This window comes from Meleagris gallopavo, chromosome 2 (assembly GCF_000146605.3).
Source record: "Meleagris gallopavo isolate NT-WF06-2002-E0010 breed Aviagen turkey brand Nicholas breeding stock chromosome 2, Turkey_5.1, whole genome shotgun sequence".
In the NCBI taxonomy this organism is placed as follows: domain Eukaryota; kingdom Metazoa; phylum Chordata; class Aves; order Galliformes; family Phasianidae; genus Meleagris; species Meleagris gallopavo.
In genome coordinates, this window is record NC_015012.2 from 92,839,558 (window position 1) to 92,856,007 (window position 16,450).

The following is a 16,450-nucleotide window of genomic DNA, read 5'->3' on the forward strand; positions in this document are numbered from 1 at the left end:
AACCGTGGAGTCATGGAATCGTGAATGTTGAAAAAAGCCACCAAAGTCATCTAGTCCAGCCTTCAACCCATCTCTACCACGCCCACTTATCTTGTCCCCATGTGTGACACTGGGACCCTGTTGAGCAATGAGGCAAAATCCTCACAGCAAGAAATTATTCAGTGATAGGCTTTACAGCACGTAATTACTGCCAGAGAAAATTACCGACTCGTTTTGATCTGGCATGTGAAAGGAACTGCATAGAGATGGTACACTATTTTCCATCTGTGTTTTGCAGCACTAATTTGTATGGCGGTGGTTGGTGCTCTCAGCAGTCAGTTGAATGACAAACATTTCCATAGCATTAAGGAGAATATCTTGATCTACTCATTGCAAAATAAGAAACTTGTAACACCTTTATGTATTTGGTTAATTCCTGGTGAGTTTCTATGGGAAACATTTCTACACCCAGCGATTAAGTGTTATCTGGAATTGCACATAAGATAGCACTGAAAGGGCCTACACTAACACAAATATTAGTAGAGTGATAAAAAATAGAATGGTCTGGGTTGAAAAGGACCTCAAAGATCATCTCGTTTCAACCCCTCTGTTGTGGGCAGGGTTGCCAACCACTAGAACAGTAAAATGTTCTAGTTTTGTAAGTAACAGTGAAAACACTACAGGGATGCAGGCTATTTGGTGATGAGCTGCATGCAGACGCAATGCATTAAGGGTTTTGATGAGTTTGCATGAGGATTTGCGTGAGGATGGGATGTTCAAGAACACTCTCCAACCCCTGAAGGAAGTCTCGAAGAGATTTTGGAACTGTTTCCTCTCTATTGCAGCATGACCATCTGCTGTGATATCACTGGCAAGAATGCTCATGTGATTGGTGGGTGCATGAAAAGGGGAATAATGGAAAGGTACTTTGTATGCAGAAGTTCATGAGACAAGGCCTGTATTTAAAAATAGATGAAGGTAAAGGGAGGTTATCCTCCTCCTCTCCTCTGCCCTTATGAGGCCACATCTGGAATACTGAGTCCCATTCTGGGCAGACAGGGAACTGCTGGAAAGAGCCCAGCAGAGGGACACAAAAACGATGAGAGCCTGCAGCGTCTCCTGGAGGAGGAAAGGGTGACAGACCTGGGGATGTTCAGCCTGGGGATGAATCGGGGGATCTTATCAGTATTTACAAATATCTGAAGGGTGGGAATCAATGGATGAGGTCAGGCTCTTTTCAGCATATGCAGCAAGAGAACAATGTGCAATGGAACACAGGAATTTCCACACAAACATGAGGAAGAACTTTACTGTGAGAGTGACAGAGCACTGGGGCAGGCTGCCCAGAGAAGTAGTGGAGTTGCTGCAGTATCTGAGGCATGGATTCAGATGTGAATGATCCAAATCGTTTATTACAGGTTCTAATATCCCATATATATATTCACAAGTTTTCTCTTTTAACTTTCCCATCTGCCTTTACATGTCAACAAAACATTCCACAAACACTCCTTAACTGTGCATGCAGGTGCTTATTCAACCAGATAGTCCTTCCTACCCATCCACTTTTCCTCCAGTCAGGGTCATCATCAACATGGCCATCATGCAACTTACTTGACTTTGTTTTTCTCTTTTTCTGGAGGTGTTCTTGGTTCTCAGCCTTGCATTCTCATACCATTTATCTTGCTCCACAGCTTCTGCTCTGAATAGTCTTTTTTGTATTCCCACAAGTTGCCTTCTCTGGGGATGTTCAAGATTCACCTGTTCATTTTCCTGTGGAGCCTGCTTTAGCAGGGTTTTGGACTCAATTTCCAGAGGTCTCTTCCAGTCTCTATAATTCTAAAATGATTTCAGTCTCTCCCAGGTATTAGTACTAGAAGTGGGATGAAATTAAAAGCTCTGTGATTTTGAGCTGTGAATAACTTTTATAGGTCTGTGTGTAAAACCATGACATTTTTCCAGTCTAATGTATTCACTAGTGTTATTGTGCTGCAATTTGACCACTCGGTTATAGGAGAGAACCTGAACATTGCTGCCACGGAAAGGCAGGTTTTGTTAGCGGTTCTGCCTTTCTATCTTGCTTTGACTTATGCACAATTCCATCTAGAGATCATTGGAGCAAGAGCCTGCATCATACAAGCCTGGCTGCTATGCATCCATAAATTCCATTAATTTGTAATTTCCATGTTTTGCCTAGCTCTGTTGTAGCCAAGCCAATACCACACAGATTGTTTAGTGTAAATCCTTTTCACAGAACTTTACAAGCTATGCCCTAGTTACATGTGCGGATGTTTTGATTCTCCTCCTTGAAGTGTCCCCATAACATTTGTACAGACCAGATAGCAAGAGGAATAATGATAAGAATATGAGGAATATTCTTGTATTTAACGAATCTTGTCAGGTTCCTACACTGACAAATACACAAGAGGAGCATAGCGTACAGGGGAGCTTTACAAATTTTGACTGCCTCCTAACTTCAAATCTAAGAACTTCTAATCTAAAGGAAACCTTAAAGCCAGAAAAGAGAGAGTAAAAGGAAAAGGGTAAGGATTGCTCCCTGCTCTGCTTGCAGCAGAGGTGGGACAGGTGCCACTTGGCCTCACCTGTCTTATTGAGATTTATTTCCTGTTTAGGATGAATCTGAGATGGAGGTCTATAGGCTTAAAGAAAGCCTTTTGCTGTCTAATTTGATATACATGACCAGAACTAACCATACTTACAAGAAAGGAAGGCATGTAGGCAGAAAACATTCTGAGAGGCCTTCACTAACTGGCAAGTGTAGCCCTACAGGTCTTGCAGACTTAAAGTGTCTGCTGTTCAGGGGTGCCACAGGGCAAAAATGACACATTCACTACCTTTTACTAACAGCTATTACTGTCAACTAACATAATTAACATCTAAGAATATGTTTTTCTACTCATTGAAACTCTACTATCATGTTATGAAAGATACTAGATAGGAGATTCATCCCCAGTCGTCTTTTCTCAGTTCCAGGGATTAGATCTTTAGGACACTCAGCTCACTCTGCAAGCTGGCCCAATGCAGGCCTGTTCTCCTCACCCAGGAGCAAGATGAAGCCAGCATAACTGCTGGCGTCCTGTCCTCTTTCCAATTTTGGAACAAGCACCAAACCCTGCACATGTGGTAATAAAAGCCTAACATGAACATCCTGCTGCTTCCAGCTTTCCCACCTGCCCATGCTTTTGACCTGAGATCCCCGAAGGAGGCAATGACCCCACACAACCCACTCTGAGGCCTCACTCCTAGCTCAAACTCTGGCTAGTTTCACTGAGTTCACATCAAGAACAGAGCTGTGAACTGTGTGGGTTGGGCCAGCATGTCACAGGTACTTTCCTGAGTTTGGTTACCAGGCTTCAACATTATCCCCAAATAAATATTATTTTAGCCATATTCCCCAAACAGGACCCATCACTCCCTTTCTCTATATTGTAACGTATTTGGGATTAGCCTGGTACACAGCCATTTTATAACCACTTCTAGACTCTGAAAATGACATTGTAAAACCTAATAGTTTTAATGCACCTGGCCTGACTTGCTTGTGCTACCTTCCTGTCCCCTTCTCACATGGTGCACAAACATGAGGCTTACTCCTTATGCATAACAGCAGAAGAGATCATATTTTTCAGCATCAGGTGTTTACTTTCTTACCAGTGCTGTTAGAAGCAGAGTTACTTGTCTGGTCTTGCTTCCTTCTGTTTCCTCTGCAAGCAGTGCCAGCAGCATGTGGGGACACCCAGCTGAAAGCTAGAGACTTTGTTCTTGGCAGCATTCATTTTCACTGATCTTAGATCCCTGGGTCAGTGTGCAAGGGACTGTGAAAGCTCAGAGGCAGAGTGTGGCAAGGCCCCAACTGTCCTGGGTTCTATTAACTTAAACTGCCATAGAATGAACCTTCAGGTTTCAGAAGCAAAAGGAAAAGTAAAATGGTAATAATGGTTCAGATCCTTGACAATGCCTCTGTGCTCACTGGAAGCTCGAGTGAAGCAAGGAAGCAGATGATGCAGGAGACCTCTCAGACCAGAGGATATAGAAGATGAGCATCCAATTTGGATTAGAAACATGAAAGCTTTTCAAATCCAGTTAGTTAATACGTAAGAGACTTTCCAAAATTTATCCAGAAGGCTTCATGAAAACAAAGCTTCTTAGAAAGTCTCAAGCTTTCTAGCTTGAAGCTTGAAGTGGCACTTTCAGCAACCATGGGAAGATACTTAATATCCTCCTGGTGGATATACCAGAAAATTAAGGATTAACGAACAGAAAAGTCACAAGGAAACAATTCAAGTAGATCAGTATGCTTTTCAGAAAGTAACATGCTGAGGAGAGGACCATGTCCCAGGCCATAGGATTCTTTAGAAGTACTTCCAGTTTATTGGCATTGCTGCAGGTGGTCCTCGTAGTTCCAAGCAGGCAGTTTTAATCTCTTCATGAAGCTCAGGACTGCCTAAAACATCCATGGTTGTGTTGGAGCTGGGACTGGGTGGCTTTGTAAACCACCTTGGGATTGTCAAGAAATACAAGTGTAATAGGGAATGTAATGTTCTGAAAGCTCAGTAGGTTTCTTGTCATTTTCAGTTTAATGGCTGGATTGTTTTGCCTGGCCATTATGGAATGGTAAAAGATCTGTTTTAAACCAAGCATAGCTGCCTTTCTTTAAGAAAAAAAAAGAAGTTTGATTTGAGCACATCCCATGTAGACTGTTGTACTGAAGGGCCTTGGAGCAGACTGTAACTTACTTGAGCACAGCGTGCTCCTCCTGCTGAAGCCCTGCAGCCAGAATTCCTGCTCTGCTCTGAGGAAGTACCAGGGAAAATGCTCCAGTCGATGGAAGTTGCAGTGAGGGAAGTTCTGATTCAAGGTTGGGAAAATATTGAATGGTAAAAGCCTTAATGGATTAAAAAGTGACTGGACTAAGTGATGAAAACAAAAATCCATCTCAGTTAGCTATGGAGGCTGTCTGGGAAAGTCCCTTTAACCCACCATGAGGGGGATGAGGCTACACTGGAAAAAAATGTCTCTGTTTTTTGGTTCTGTATCTTTCTGTTTCTGTATTTGTGTTCTCAAATGCCCAGCTATCTTTCATGAAGAACTTGATTATTTTAGGGAGGAGGTGGCAAAACTTGTTTATGGCATTTAACACCATGTTTTTGGAATGTCTTGGCTTGAGGTTCTAATGGGCAAACCCCCACTTTGCTAGCTGAACAATATATAAACCTGCAACTATTTGTACCATGAAAAAAAGTTGAAATTACTCTGCTAAAAAATGCCAGTAACATTCCAGCTTGACATTGGCTATCTGGTGACATTACCACCTTGTGACATTACCTGTGCTGCTGTATGCAAACATCTTTAGTTATTATTTAGTCAATGATAAAATTTTTAGTGAGGTTTAATGCACTGTTACCTTACTGTGACACAAAAAAATATTCCTTCTCTTTCAGGAGACACCAAAAAGTGGATCTTTTCACCCCTCAGAAGGGGCCAGGGCCCTTCCAGTCCTTATTTGTACAGATAAGGACAGCAGCAGGATACTCCAAAAAGACCACTTCTTCCCAGTTGCTCTTTCTGAACCACATCCTCCTCTCAGGTTGGCATGACATGGTTGCTGTAAGGCTGGCTTGGTTTGTACTTCTCCTGCCACTGTCAATTTGCTATAATTATTGCAAGTCAGGTGTCTTTGCTCAATATTCAGTTGCTTTGAATAACAATCCAGCAGCAGTGATGTGCACTGACAGTAACAGGCTGCTTGGGCCCTTACTAAGCAGGAGGCTTTTAAAAGCAAGTTGCATTTAGCTTCCATTGCATTGGATGGCTGTGTGCTGTCAAACATCTTTTCAGTATCTCACCAGCAGCCAGTCTGCATATGGAACAGATTCAGAAATCTGTCCAAGAATCGGGCAATAAATAACTATGCTGATCAGCGTGTAGCAATGGCAATTTCCTTGGGCCTCAAAATAGATAAAGCAATAGCATTTCAAGCACAGGGACTCTATTTTACTTGATGAAAAGCTCACATTCTGCAATCTGTCTTTATTACACCAGTCATGACAATGAAAGGAAACATAAATGCAGATCCTTGATAAGGTGAATGTAGTAGTACAAAGAAATTGGTACATCAGTACAATACAGTGCAAAACAACCGTGTGTTTTACACTGCAACAAGGACAAGGCATACAGATACAGGATTTTGCAGGAAAGTTGCTAAAATGAGAAGGCAACCAGTTTCACTTGAACTCCTACAGTACAAAAAGAGCCATGTGAGGGGTGACTGAGGAGGAGTAAAGAATGCAGAGCCCTCCTGAATTCAGCAGTTCCTTTGGCCTTGCAGCTGGCCAGGCTGTGGGTCTGATGAGCCAGCAGCAAACCATCACTAATGTCTGTAGGCATCTTTTGCTCCTGTTTTATTCCATATTCATTAACGCATCTTATATGACTAAGAGCCCTAGGGTTCTCACTCCTCTGCCTCTATCTGCTGGTTCAACAGGTGGCATCCATGCTTTCACTGGAGCGATGCCCTTTATTTTTCAGCTATTTATTGCTATTTATTCAGTAATGTTTTAGATTCTGCAGTTTCTCATTTGAGTGACAAACAAATGACATGTAAGAAACCAAAAAGCCTTATCTCCCAACACCAGCTGCTGTTCTGTCTGGACTTAACTGATGGCACTAAGGGTATGGAGAAGTATGTGAAATCGATATTAAGCATCTTTATAAGGAATGTGTTTTCTTTGTGTTGCAGTTTTGGTCCTGCTGGAGTCTGGCACTTGCTCTGCCAGACTCGAGTTTACAAGGCTGCAAACAAACTGATCTTTTCCTCTGGCTTGTCCAGCCACTGTCACTAATTAAAACATGTAATCCATGAGAAATCTAATTATCCTGACTGTACAGGGGAGGAGGCTGACGGAAAGGTACTGCTAGCAGATCAGAGCTGTAACGTGTGTATTCTTTGGCACAGGTCTGGAGGGCTGTCCCTTTTTCTCCTTTAGAAACAAAACCCCAGAGTCCAGAGGAGTCCTGGGGTGTCTGTTCTCCTAACCAACCTGCTTGTGTACTATGAGAAGATGCACTGTCATTTGGGATAGCAGAATATGAATTATCTATGAATACCTGAGGTTAAGTGGGGGCTGAGTCTCTTACCAGAAATCTGGCTTGGATCTGTGAAAACTTCCCCAGAAGTCTTTACATTAAACTAGCATATGATTTAGGATGCTTTTTTGTTGCAACAAATGAAAACAATCTGAAAAATATATTGTAGTTTGGTGCATCTCATCCAAAACTTCTTGATTGCTTTGAATCACAAAATGATTCAGTGCTAGAGAAGCAGGTATTTAATACAGGATATTATCGGGAAGTGAGGAGTGTTGGGGGGAATGACCATTTCTCATCCACTGCTGCCGCAGGATCGCAGCTCCTTGCAGTACCGCAGAGCAGCATGAGGTGGTGCTGGTTGCCTTTGCAATGGTACTGGCTGCCTTTGCAGTGCGGCACATCTTGTCATGGGACAGCGCGGTCTGCAAAGCTGGGCTTGTTTGTTCATGCAGGAGAGGTAATGCTGGGGAATGGTATGGGGAAAAATAGAAAGGAATGAACCTCACAGTCCTTAACATCTTGATTACAGAAAACAAAAGCAAGAATAGTTGAACTTCTGTGCTAATGTGATAAGTTACAGTGTTTGCTAGTGCTAAACTGGAAAGCCATTTTATGCAAGATTAAACCTTGTAAACTCTGTTTTCACTGGGTAGTCATAAGTAGATGTAGACACCAACTTTAGGGCAAGAAGGGTTCATTCTGTTGGACCAGGTTGATTTAGGTTAAAACCAAGGAATTCTAATTAGTTCAATTCAGAACTAGTTTGTATCTACTAGACAAACTACATACAGTCAAACACCATTTAAAAATGAATAAAGGCCAAATATTAGAAGAGTTTTAATTTATCATAGCCAAGTAACTGACATCGTATGTTTTGTGCGCTGAATTTTGCATTGCTCTGGTAGAACAAAAAGATCACACTTTCTCACACTGCATCACATAGGAAACAATCCTGCAGCACTGTAGAAACACTATGGTAAAGCTCAAGGCCAGATGTTATATGGATTCATTTACAAAATAAAACGGTGTTTCCCATCATGAGCCAGCAGTGTGTGCTTGCATCCTGGAAGGCCAACTGTGTTCTGGACTGAATTAACAAAGGGGTGGCCGGCAGGGAGAGAGAGGTGGTTGTCCCTCTGTACTCGGCTCTTGTGAGGCCCCATCTGCAGTACTGCGTCCAGGCCTGGGGTCCCCAGTACAGGAAGGATGTGGAGCTCTTGGAGCGGGTCCAGAGGAGGGCCACTAAGATGATCAGAGGGCTGGAGCACCTCTCCTATGAGGAAAGATTCAGGGAACTGGGCTTGTTTAGCTTGTTTAGAAGAGAAGGCTCTGGGGAGACCTCACTGTGGCCTTCCAGTACTTGAAGGGAGCGTATAAACAGGAGGGAGAACGGCTGTTTATGAGGGTGGATAGTGATAGGACAAGGGGGAATGGTTTTAAACTGAGACAGGGGAGGTTGTTCAGGTTAGCTATTAGGAGGACTTTTTCACACAGAGGATGGTGACACACTGGAACAGGTTGCCCAAGGAGGCTTTGGATGCCCCATCGCTGGAGGCATTCAAGGCCAGGCTGGATGTGGCTTTGGGCAGCCTGGTCTGGTGATTGGCAACCCTGCACATAGCAGGGGGTTTGAAACTAGATGATCATTGTGGTCCTTTTCAACCCAGGCCATTCTGAGATTCTATGATCATCATACCTGTGTGGTCTGAAGTATCAGGACACAGATGTTCAAGGAATCTGTCCAGCGTTTATGCATCTGGAAGGACATCTCATGCATCAGGTGGACAAGATTCCTTGTTGTGAAAAAAGGAAGTGTTCTCCTTAGGCTGATAAGCATTTGATGACTTTGGATAAGCTTTTCTGCACACAGAGGATCTGACAGTGATTTTGATTTTTGCCACACCTCTATGCTGCATTTCAGTGATCAGAATTTACTTACAATCCTTTGTCTTCCTGTGGGGGGATGTTAAGGATCCAGCCCCATTAGAATCTCAGCATGCTTGGGGTTGAAAGGGAACTCTCGAGTCAGTCCAATCCCTTATCCCTGCCCAAAACAGAGTTAATCAAAATATATTGCTTGAAACCTTACCTAGTTGGGTTTTGAGTGGAGACTCCACAACCACTGTCTTTGACCAACGTTTCAGTGAAAACTTTTTTCTTATGTGTTAATGAAATTTCCCGTTCCTCAGCTTCTCACTATTGTCTTTTAATGGCTCGAGTCCTTGTTTTAGTCTTGAAGTAGGCTGTAATTTGTTTTAGAATCTCCTTTTTCTCTTCCTTGGCCTGTCTGTGAAGTATGTAGAAGATGTCTATTGGTAGATATGCTATGACTATGATGATGTTCTAATTGAGGTGACATTGACACATGCCATCCCACTTCTTCCATGTGTTCTGGCGCATCTGTATCCAGACATTTCCCACTGGGACCCATCCTAACATTTCTGTTATAAGTCTTAACGTCATCAGTGTCACACACAGTCAGCAGCACACAGAGACTCTTGACTAACAGGTGAATGTTAGCATTGTATCGCCAGGTGTAAGGGAAATGGAGGTAGCAGAGTAAGAGTGAATGCTGACATATTCCTTTTCACCTAACTTAGAGAAATTAACTTAATTGCAGAGTTAGGGGTAATATTTCAAGTTTAAAGCCACAAGTTCTCTCAGCTCAATCTTAGGGAAAAGAAGTAAAATCTTGAGTGTTAATTTAAGAGGTTGACAATGTGATAATGAAAACGAATGTTAGAACACGTCCTTGCAACACTGCTAAAACTGGTAACAAGTAGTTTCTTGAATATGGAAGAACATTTGTTTTATGAGCAGGGCCGTGTATATATGCTGAGAGATTTGGAAAGAAGACTCATGAAATCGGGTGTAATTGTCAGCTATTGCTTTAGAACATCTCTGTATTATTCAGAGGAAATATTACCCATGTAAGAAGGTTCATGGACACATAATTACTGGAACTGTTTTTTATTCCTACTGAGAAATGTGAAGTTTTTTGGAACATAGTACTCTTCATTGCGTCTGTGAGCTTCTTGAGTGAGATGTAGAGAGAATATTTGTGTACTTGATGATTCCTGATACTGATGGGAAAAGTCTTGAAAGAAACTTGCAGAACGTCTCACTGCTTGGGACCTGAGTGCCACAACTGATAAAAATAAATTGTTTTGTGTTTATTGGCCCGTGTTTGCTTTTGAGTTGGCAGAGCTTCACAGCTAGTTCTTAGGTCGGCAGCCACCAATACGTTGCCCTTCAAGAGAGGAGAGAAGAAAACTAATTACAGCTCAGCAGCACCTTGGTTTAAAGAGCCTTGTGAACTCACTGGCAGATTGATAAAAGGTCTACACCAGTATTCATGATTAAGAGGCAGTGTATAACTTGTACAAGTATCACTATTGCTAAAGCCCATACACAAACCCTTGATTCCGGGCAGCTCTGGGGTTATCACCTCTCTCAGTAAACTAATTGAGGTACTACAGTCAAATCTCTCAGAAGGAAATCAAGTTGTCTTCCTTACACTGCTGCATGTGAAAATTAGATTTCACAAGGCAGAAAAAGAAGGAAATAATTTACAGTCAATTTCATATTATATTTTTATTCTTAAATGTATTAGGCAATGTTTCCTCATTTCACCACCAAACTGTTTGAGTTCAGTGTAACTATGGCAGAACTGCCGAGGGAAGAATAAAATTCTTGGCCAGTGGGCTGCTGATGTGCTGCTTTACACTTCTGCTGATTGAGCTGAATCTGGATATACTTTTGGCCTTCGGGCCAGTTGGCCTGCTCTGGCCATTACCACACTGTAGAGTCCTTTAGATTCTTAAAGATATTGTTTGCATGTGGATTGAAGCCTGGCTCGCATTTACTCCACAAGCATACCCAGAGATTGTTTAGGAAACTGCTATTGACCTGAGAGAAAATTGTATTATGGATTCTTTTAATAATGTAGAAAATCAGTTCCTCTAGCCTAACTTGTTAAAGTAAACATAGTCTTACAGCATAACGTAGCTTGTGTTCTCCCTGTTGGTACTGTTTTTGCATGACTTTGAGAGCCAGAAGATGAGGTGCAAAGCAAGATTTTCATGTTACGCTTTCTCTTCCACAAAACCCTGTAACTTTATTTACCAGCAGCCATCCAAATTCAGTTTTATTTTGTTCTGTTTTGTTTGTTTTCTAAGTCATTTATTTGTGTTTCATTCTGATTAGAAAAAATCATGGGACAAATACAGAAAAATAAACATCTAGTATGGGAGTCATCTGCCTGACTTCTACAACTAAGTTACGTACGTGATGCAGGCTGCCTTTACAGCTAAGCTTTGGTTGCAGGAGCTGGGGCAACCTCAGGGCTCATCACAGGAGCTGGAGTAACTACAAGACCTGTCATGGGCGTTGGAGCTGCTACAGGGCTGATTGCAGGAGCTGGAGCAATTACAGGGCTGTACCTCTGGGTACCTGCCCTGAGAGGAATATTTTTCTTCTTCTTGTTGCAATACTGGGAGGAGCCACAGGACTCGTAGCAGGGATTGGAGCAAATGCAGGACTTGTTGCAGAAATTGGAATACCAGATCTTCCTTGAAGGGATATCTCTCCCTTACAGCTGACAAAAGTTGCTGCCATAGGGTGAAAGGCTGTGTCCCTTTTCCAATTGCCTTGTCAATGCCATTTTCCCTAGAAAGAGAACTCAACTGCTTGGCTTCACTGACTGTTAAGTCCAGACTGCTGGTCATAGTAAGACACTAAGAAAGAGAGAAAATGACTGCTTTCATATCAAAACAGTATCTGGGTATGTCAGACGAGGTGAATATTTCTGTCATTGACCACACCAAAGCCTTGATGAATGCAATATCTAGCCTTCTTATAGATGAAGTTTGAGCAAGTGGGTTCCTGTTGATGGAAACATCTCCCTCTGCTTCCCAGAGGTGTCACAGGCACCACCAGACCTGTGGTACTGCTACTGTCCCCTTTGGTTTACATGAGCCTTGCAAAGAGAGACTTTAAAATTGCTTTAATCATCAGTGATTCATCTCCCATGGTTTGTGTGTCAAATAATAATTAACTTTTCTTTACTTTGCATATCTCGTTAATGCATACTCTAACTATGAGAAAATAAAGAGCCGTCCCTCAGTCCCACTTCATCCTGTTCATGCTGTGAAGAGACGGGAAGAACTATGCAGGGGGACAGATAAGCCTTGGAGCAGCAGCATGGCTGCAGCCATTGCCTCCATCCCCCTGCCTCTGCTCTATTTTCCTTTCCTTATTCATACCTACTAAATGCAAGTGTTGGGCTGCACCCACAGTAACCCACAGAACTGGGCAAATGAGTTGTATCTAGTGAGGCACGGGATGAATCCCATCTATCCCCTCTTTACATCCCTGATGCCAGGCAGGAGGCAGCACAGGAGAGCTTGCTGCCAAAAGAGATGTTTCAAAGAGAGGTTGTGAACCTGCTGCTCCGCTCTGCCAGAAAGAGATGATTCCCAGATCGGAACTTTTCTTGTTGGGGAAAAAATTGTTTAGGATTTACATCAGATTAACATAAGGAAGCCCCATAAGGAAGCTAATCTCATTTGAAGAAGTGACCTAAGGACACATGGAGGCTGGGCTGCAAGTAATTAGATGGAATTCTTATAGCTGGGACTAAAATCCAGGCTGGAGAAATTAATTGTTCCCTAGCAATAAACGGGGGAATATTTTTCTAAAAATATGATACAGACAATTTAATAGTCCCCTGAAGAGTTACTGACAGAGATATGGAGAGAAAATGTAATCTTAGAAGTGTGAACTAAAGGGATTTTAATTCTGCTCCAAGTACAAATTTCAATGAACCAATTTGGAATGAACACTGCTACCAGATCCTTCATTCTTGGCCATTACACCGCTTGTCCTTCCAGGCATGAAGGGCACCTATGAATTAGGACAGGCCTTCACATGATTTGAAGGTGTCTATTACTATTTCCTAGAAGAGATGGCCTTGATATTTCACATTAGCATCAATGAATAACAAATAACACAAGACATAACTATCTGTTCCTTCTGTCCCAAGAGGAACTCTTGGAGCAGGAACGTTCTGTGAGCAACGTGCTCTGTTAGGACCAGATGGGGCCAGAGCTGAGGCTCCCTGAGCAAGACACGGTGTGATAACACAGTCAGCAGTGCAAGAGCTGCCAGAAGTTATGGATTGCATTGTGAGGAGAGCTGGATTTCACAGGTGGTTGGGCAAGAAGAAGCCCAACTTCACAGATGGTTGGATGGATGTGTTGGGGAATACTGGGGACCCTGTGGAGAACAAATCAGCAGTGCCAAGGGAAGCACATCAGTAGCGCTATGGAAGTCCAAAATGACCTAGATAATGGCATCAAAATATCGAATTTAGGTACAGCAGGACAGACAGTGAGAAAAAAGTATTTAGGGATGGGTTTATTGGGAGGAAATTGGGATAGAGAGAGTGAGGTACAAGGATGGTGGAAAGGTGCTAACATATAGGAAAAGCAATGACAAGGTACACAGATCTTGTGAGCAAAGCTGTCTAGTGGTGCTTTTTGGGTAGCCCAGTATTTGATCACTGCTTCAGGTGCAGGATCATACACTATTTTCTGGTCATGTCCCACCTCTGTGAGCAGGGTGAGCGAGGTGGGAGACGGGAGGCCAGCGATCAGATGCGTGGATAGATGGACTGAACATCCTGCTATCAGTGTCAGTGCCTGTTGTAGGGCTGACGGCTTTGATATTTAGTCTTTTGAAGCCACAGCTTCATAACACTCTATCTACTTTATCTGGAAGATGGAACAGCTGTGATACAGCCCAACTGTACCAGAACAAAAGCCGAGTAACTCAGCTCTTTAACAAAAGTAGAATTTACCCACTCTAGGTAGGAAATAAATGTCTTTTAAAATATTTAATCAAGTTCTTCATTTGCAGACAAAGAAAGACAGTAAAGCCAAACAGAAGTATAGCTTCTTCCAACCCTACTTCACATCCTGACCGTTCTGCAGGGTAAGCCTTTTGAGTCAATTGGTTCTGCTCTTAAACTCAGAGCAAAGCTGTAAAAATTGTGTGCAAAGACAGCAATGGATTGAATGCGGAGTCCTGTCCCTGGCTTCATTCCCACATTTCACTGCATGGTCAGAGCATCCCCATTAAGATAAGAGTACAGCTGGCTTCATGTCAAAAGAACCTATTTTTTTTAAAGCATGAGAGATAGCTCTTAGTTTTTTCAACTGCAGCACCAGTTAGTATGTGGTTACATCACTGATTGTAGTGAATGTTTTGGTTACATCAGTGTCATTCTGGAGCACGTGTGTAAGGGTGAATTTTCCTGGAGATAGAGGAGTTCAGGAATGAATGTGACTGCCTATCTCTGAGCTCAGCACTTGCTATCATGTGAGGGGATGGTAAGTTTGCACATGGCACACATATGATAGGTAGAAATTTCTTTGTTAAAATGCAGCCTTTTTGTCTAATCAATAAGCATATAGCATGCTACTTGCAGTTATTAACAATCAAAGTAAAAGTCATACATTAAAAAAAAATCAAATTGAGCATATCCAGTGGGCTGTGTTGTTTTCCCATTTCTTCCTTGTGCTTCGGGCTGCCTCAATTTCCTTCAAAAAATTAAGTGAAAAGTGTTCAGTTCATAGCTACGTCAAACTTTCTGTAGTGGGCAAATGACTCAGACCCTTCTGTATAAAAACAGTGGATCAGAATCAACAACCTAAATCCTCCAAACTCTGATGCAGTTGCTACCAGAGATGCTGGTGCTTGAGCTCCATGTGTAGCTCAGCTGTCTAAGTGGTGCAACCAACTGCCTGGAGTCCTCCTCCTTCTGTGCCCTATGGAATAATCTTGATTTTAAAGAGCAGTGCAGTGTTCATCTCATACTCATGGCCTGTCAAGATCCAGTAGTTCAGCAGATTTAATAGATGCCCTACAGAGTTCAGTCCAGCCAGCAGAGTAGGTCACAAGCTGCAACAAAATAGGAAACAGGAAATTTATTTATACTGTTGTCTCAGATATAAAGAAAAAATTTGTTTACAATAAGGGCAGCGAAGCACTGGCACAGGTTGTCCAGCAGGATGGTGGATGTCCAGTTCCTGGAGATACTTGAGGTCAAGCTGGACAGGGCTCTAAGCATCTGATGGAGCTGTGGGTGTCCCTGTTCATTGCAGGGGAATTGGACTAGATGGTCTGTAAGGGTTCCTACCAACACAAATGATTCTATGAGTCTATGATTCTGTGATCTGCTTTGCCTGAGGAACTTCAAACCGACATCTCGTGTAAGTAAAGTGCAACCATCATGCATATCCTTAACAGGATTTTGGTCACATCCAGCTAGCAATCCCTGAAACCACTCATCCCAAGCTGGGGGCTTTTTCCTCTAAGCAGTTTGCGTATCACCAGCTCTTCCTGGAGGCTATGAGAGCATTTATGTGGTCTACCAGTCGGATGCAGACCCCATGAAGGGGCCCTGCTGCTTCTTATGTCATTAGTGTAGATGTTACTTTACAAGACATTCATTTGGCCAAGCGTAGATGCTACCATATACACTTGAATCATTGCCTCTCTCATCTCTGTGGTGAGAAACAGACGGTTTGAAGATGTGACTCAGCCATGTCAGATGGAGACAGCATGCAGCAAAGGGATCGACTGTGAGTGCAGAGGGACATGGAGGGTTACCTTTGCAGAAAGGCTCTTGTAGGTGTGGGGTGCTGTGTTGTGCTATTTGAAACATGCTCCAAGACACTGGACTTTGTATGCACCCTTTGAGATTTATCAGAATCATATTTATTTGTCTTCTACAATTGATTTTTCCTTTTTATTGAAACAGACCAGAAGGCCTTTCATATTCCTAAATACTTACAGCAGGAATATCTTAATTTGGGAATTCAACAGCCATGATTAATCTTTCTGTAACAGGTAATTGAAGAAAAATCCATTCATTTTAAGTTCTTTAGCTGAATGATACTTTTCTGACAAGGTGAATACCTTTTGGGTAGCTTTGTACTAAGTTGTTATGACAATTAGACAGTCAAAAAATCTAATACAAATTAAGGTGATGTACTAATAAGAAACCTTTGAAGTTCATCGATAATAAAGGAGAAGGGCAGTAACAAGGGAAAATGCTGACAACTCCTGGGAAGTTTCAGGATCCTCCTTGCAGCCAGGTCTAGGAGGAGGATAGGGGACTGAAGGACTTTGATCTGGAGGTCAAGGGAAGATGAAGGTTTGGCTGAAGGCGCAGACCTAAATGTCAGGTTAATAAATGTACAATTAGTGTAAAGAGCAGGGCAGTTTCAAACCAGTATAGAAAAAGTGAAGATTAATTAACGTTCTGCTTAGAAAAAAAACACTTTCATTTCTATTTTAGCCT